Genomic DNA, 6,468 nt, shown 5'->3' with positions numbered 1-6,468 from the left:
AAAAAATTTTGAATAAAACTCTTATTCATTTGCATGTTTAAGTTACAGTTCTACATTTTAATTGATACAAACATTGTCAGGTTAATTAAAATGGGGTCAATTTTACTTGCAGTTCTAAGTTTCTTCAAATAAGTAATGTGCGTCTAAATTTTTGAACCACCTGTAGTACAATGAAATGAATTTTATTTTGTTCCAACGGGAACACTTGAGTTAAGTTGTGTTGCGTTAAGCAAAATTTCGTTAGGTTCTGTTAAGTTAGATTCATTTGTAGGTTAAGATCGAGTTAACCTATTAAATATAGCACACATTTAAAACTGAGAACCGTACGCTTACATAGCTACACGTGTGGTTGAATTTCATTCGGCTAGGTTAGGTCAGGTCAGGTTTTGTTAGGTTAGGATAGGTTAAACCTCTATGTAGGTTGAGCCGAAGCTGAATGAAACGGTACCGTAAACACAGCGGGACAACACAATGAGTTTAATTGTGTTACGTGAAGTTAAGTTAGGTTAGGTTAGGTCAGGTTTTTTTAGTTTAGGATAGGTTTGACCTCTTTGCAGGTTAAGCCCAAGCTGATTCAAACGGTACCGCAAACACAACGGGACAACACAATTAGTTTAATTTTGTTTCGTGAGGTTAGGTTAGGCTAAGCTAGGTTAGATTTATTACTAGGTTAGGCTCGAGGTGACCCATTCGATGTAGCACACATTTGTTACTGGGAAAATATGCTTCCAGAGCTTTACGTGTACTTCAATAATTTTCTGTTAATTCAGGTTAGGTGAGGTCAGGTTTTGTTAGGTAAAGTTATGTTAAGGAAATTGATATCAGACAAGGGTTGATCCTTCACACTTGTCGACATGTTTTTGAAGTGAAAATTTGCATCACTGGCATTATTTTGAAATTTACTTGCCTCAGTGCATGATTTTTCGTCATTTTTTGAGATTATGGCTCAACCATGATGTGATGGGTGATTTTTGATACCGAATTTGAATTCAGCGACCCAAAATCCATAGGAATACGCGGGTCTTGTTACTAGATCCGCACACTTTTTTTGTGTGGCTGTGTAATCGGCCAAAAATAATTTACAATGATACACAACTACAGCTGTTGACGGGTCGATATATTCCATTTTCATTTTATAGACTTACTTTCATTTATATAGTATAGATATTAGGATGACCCAAAATAACAGACTTTCGATTTCTAATTATTGCCACTGAAAACCTATTCCTCATACTGAAAAACTAATGTCCATTTTTAAATATAATTTTCAAATAATATTTAGAGGTGGAGTTTAACATAGAAAAATGACAATTTTTCTTAATGCTCAAATCTAAGATATAAATTATTTATTGAATCTAATGAAATTTTGGAAACTCCTTATTCAGTAATGAATTAAGTGATTTACAAAAATAAAAAAATAAAATTATTATTAGGATTATTTTTGAAGTTTCAAACATGGCTGTTTTTGCTTAAAACCATGATTTTCATGAGCTTGTTTCAGGCCCTAAATATTATTTGTTATGGCTGTATATCACAACAGTTGTTCCATTAATGGTCTACTATACTCTATACCTATAAAATCATAAAATATATATATCCCAATCGTAAATACAATAAATATGAATATTGTATTCGAGATTATTATAAATAGAATCTTTAAATAAGCTGATTTAGTTTTTAATTTATATTATTTAAACAAGTATTTTTTCTATTATTTAAACATTTAAAATTATGCAGCGTCAAATATTGTGTAACGAAAATATTGTTTTATCGATAACAAAATTTACTAATAATTAATATTTTATAAAAATAGTTTAAACAAATAATTGTTTTTAATTTCTTAAACATATAGAGCTTAAATCATTAAACATTTTAAAACTAATAAAGTGTTTTTATTGATAAAAATGTTAAATAGCAATTAATTTTGTATCAAAATTATTCAAACAAATAATTATTTTTAATTATTAAAAAATTTACAGTTTAAGTCACCAAACATTTTTTAACTAATAAACTGGTTTTATCGATAAAAATATTTGCTAACAATTAGTTTTTTATACACATTGTTTAAGCAAATAATTATTTTTAATTATTTAAACATTTGAAATGTGGAGCACCAACAATTTTCAAACTAATAAAATGTTTTCATCGGTAAAAATGTTCAATAAAAATTACATATCTATAAAAATGGTTTAAACAAATAATTATTTTAAATTATTTAAACATTTAAAGTTAAACCATTAAACATTTTTTAACTAATAAAATTTTTTTATCGATAAAAACGTAAAATAGCAATTATTTTTGTATAAACATTGTTTAAACAAATAATTATTTAAACATTTAAAATGTGGATCATCAACAATTTTCAAACTAATAAAATGTTTTTATCGGTAAAAATTTTCAATAAAAATTACATCCTGTGAAAGTTGTTTAAACTTATGAATGCTCCTTGAAACTCGACAGAACTACGCATCTGAAATAGATCCTCTCGTTGAAAATGTTTAGAAGTTTAGAAAAGCAACCAATAGACCCGTACAAGTAGAAGAAATGTTTGAATTCTTATTGTCCATTTCGATAACCTAAGCCCAATACCATAAAATTCGCAGGTAAGTACCTCGCCCACTTCCCCATAATCCGCTTACTGTAACAAAGGTTCCCAGGAAAAGTTAATATTTCCTCGGACAGTTGACGATTTGATGAACTTTGATCGATTATTCAACCGAAAACTTTGAAAGCTTGATGCCAACTCTACATATTATTTAAAAAATGGATATTAGTTTTTCAGTATGAGGAACAGGTTTCCAGTTACAAATAATGAGAAATCGAAAGTCTGTCATTTTGGGCCACCCTAATAGATATGCATACATATATTCAATAAGTTTTAAACTTTAAATTATGAAAACTTATTTTCCGAAACAGAAAGGTCGAGTTAGATAAAAAAAACGTAGTTCTCGAGAATTGAACCCGGGTTTTCAACGCATAAATCAGCTTCAATCTGCAATCTGGTATTCTGGATGCTAAACTAAGAGGAACTAAGAGGAACTAAGTCCTCAGGGAATTATGTAAGCAAGCTTCGGTTCGTTGCTGCTCGAACGTTATTGAATGCGGGGCATCCAGGAATGAGTAATGGACTGCTTCAAACTCAGTCGAGTTCCCCATGAAGAAATAGTAAGGAAAAGAAACTTTGCGCTACGAAAGCATGTAAACTTTTTCGGAATAGATGTCCTGACTTTTAAGTGAAATATTTGCGAGAGCAACGAAGATGCATGAAGTAATCTCACCAAGAGAAAAAAGAGTTATCGCCTACTTCAGCGCTAAATTTGAATGATAAAATACTTTGAAATTAAGATGTTATCAAATTCATGTAATTTAAAAAACCGGAATCTTACATAAAGGTTCCAGTCATATTTACAAAACTAACTTTTTATAAAAATGTTCTGTAACAATTATTATTATGTACTTACGCTTCTGTAAAAATAATGTTCATTAACCTCTTTGAGCAATTTCAAAATGCCTTGTATCTCACATTCTTGTTTTTTATTATCATACATCCTCGTTTAACACACATTATCTACAAGGTTATTACAACAAATATTATTAATCTTACGAAAATAACAGAATTGCAATCAGCACTTCTCAACCTATAAATTATTTTTGTTCCACTTCAAAAAAAGCACTTTTGGAAAGTTTATATGCAAGCTAACTCTGAATAAAATTATGCATTAAATACTTACGGCTTCGAAATATATGTATAATTTTCAAAATTATCAACGTGTGATTGCTAATGTCCAAAATGAGCCATTTTGTTTAAAAACACAAAGGTGATCTTAAAATAACCTTGAAGGTTTTGGTCCATTCAAATTAATTAATTAATTACATCACTTTAATATTTTTCGCTGAATTGGGATGTAAAGAATATTTGAAGATTATATTACTTTTAACGAATTTAGACGGAATAACAACCTGCTCCATTTCGTGATTATTACAAAGCGAGATTCATGAGGTCTCGTAGGAAATTGTTTGTGAATTCATCCCAATTCTTTTTTTTTACTGGGTATTCATTTAGGACAATTTGAAAAAGGCACGTAGCGTTAGCCGAAACGTTAGAATGAATTCCTCACATTGTACAATAAAGTCGATTATACTTTTAATTTTCACTGATTTGCACATTTGAAATAATCTTCCGTTAAAATTAATTTTGACTGCGCACCCCACACCTCCATTCCCCATGTAAGACAGCACAGAACAATCGTTGACGCACAAAAGATTTTTCCCAATTTAGGCAAGTCTTTATTTCAATTAGACTTCGCATTTAATTACAAAATATTAAACTGTGTATTAAGGGGCCATAACACGATGCCTTCCCGGTAATAAGCGTTGAATAGAGAAAAATTAATATTGTCAGATTTTAGCGTAAACTTGAGGATTATTCTATTATTTTGAATGCGCGATTTTTCCATCTGCCTAAAATCTCATTATAAGAATAGGATATATCAGAAACTAATTTACTTCTATTTACATAGCGGCCGCCACAGAGGTTCTTATTCTCCGAAAGAATAAATATTTTCAATATATTTAATTCCTTGTAATTGTACCGGCAGATACACCTTCATGTGGAATATAAGTTTTGAAAATTGAATCTTAATCAATTCAAGTCAGCCTCTCAAGAGTTAAAATTATTTGAATTCCCACATTCAAATAGATTTCTTAAATGCATTTTTTAACACGTTTAAATAAATTATTAAAATATAAATGATCATAAATTTGAATATTTTTCGAATTTATAAGTTATAAAAAGATTAAATAATAAAAAACAGATTAAATAAATTCTTTCGCTAAATTTTACTAAGTCGATTGAAAGGAATATGATATGCACTTATTCTGTACCCGTTGGGGGATTTTTAGATGGAGGAAAAATCGCGTATTCATAGGAATACGAATTCTTAATTTTTCTGAATTCAACGCTTATTACTGGGTTTTGTCAATGCTCCAAAATTATGTTTGGTGACTGCGAAAGTCAATTATTTGGTTAAATTTTTTTTTTTATTTTTTAAAAATTTTCAAAATCCGTCATTGGATATGCTTAAAAGCTTGTGGTACAATGGGGTCAAACGGAGCTCGACCTGAATGTTTATGGAACCCTAGAAGCGAGATCTTGTGGTATGTATTATTTTAGTATGGTACAAGGGTGAAAGAACCTAGCTAACACGGGTTTGGTGGATCTTTGGGTCGAGGTCCCTCCCGGACCGACATGACATCCCGGCTACTTTCCTAAGCCATGGGTTTAGAATAGAGAGGTCCAAAAATGCATTGGGAAATTTTATTTTGAAATTTTCTGGAGACAGGTCGGAAATTTGTTTGAATCAACACAAAAATAAATTAATTTTGTTTTGTTTTGAAAGAAATTATATTCATAGGTGCCGCAAGTCCGGCGGAGTTTAATACGTATTAGTCATGAGAAAAAAAGAAGTTTGCGTAAATTTTATTCGAAATCATCAAAATTATCTGTATCGAATTGAAACTTACCATCTCTCTTCACAATTAACCATGGAATACGAATAAAATATCACTTTCCAAATATCGACCTTGGCGGACCAAATGAATGGCACGGATACGCTACAGCGTACCCATTCAAATGTCACGGAGTAATTGCAATCGTTTTTTTGCAGCGTTACAATCTTTTTTAAAATTTCATAACTTCTGCTGAAGGCGACTTCAAGCGCATCTATAGTCGCTTAAGGGGATTTATTAGAGCTTCAAAAAACCATGTAAGATTCTGCCCGCAGTTTCGAATATACGAGTATTTATCGGATTTCTTGCATACGTCATCTAAATATTACTCTCTTGGCTTGGACGAAACCGGTTTTTGGATAAAAAGGTCATAATTTGTGTAATAATCAAATTGGAGAGAACAATAAAGAAAAATTGCAGTGATGCTCAGTGTAGCCTTTTTTGTGGATTCTCGTAGCACTCTCCATCAACCCTCGTAAAACTCACGAGAGAGACTCCTTGGAGCGGATTGAATTGCTCGTAAATAATGACCCTTTTCTTGTATAAGGTCAATAAAACCTCATTCCTAAAGGCATTTAAAAACAGCTTCAGTTTCTTCCTGTCCTGATCCACTCTCTAGCTCGAGAGATCCTAGAAGAATTTCGTTTCTCTTCAGCAGTAATAATTACAGTCAATGGATCAACCTTTCCGTGCCTTGTTAGAGATGAAAGTGATTTTCCGTCCCAGTGCGCGATGCATGCTTTGTCCGTAACGTGTATCTACTTTCGTCATATGGTTTCGGCGTACAGAGCGCGAGATTCTTCTAGAAACATGCAAATTGAAAATGGACAGACAATAACATTATCAGGATAAATGCCAAAAGACTCGCAGGCAGATATTCAAATATGTGTGGCTTGTCTGTAACTTACTTTAGCAGCGTCTAAAGCTGAGGCAACGTTTAATGACATCAAATTTCGCTTT

The sequence above is a fragment of the Belonocnema kinseyi genome, chromosome 10 (assembly GCF_010883055.1).
Source record: "Belonocnema kinseyi isolate 2016_QV_RU_SX_M_011 chromosome 10, B_treatae_v1, whole genome shotgun sequence".
Lineage (NCBI taxonomy): Eukaryota > Metazoa > Arthropoda > Insecta > Hymenoptera > Cynipidae > Belonocnema > Belonocnema kinseyi.
This window is presented reverse-complemented; position numbering follows the sequence as displayed.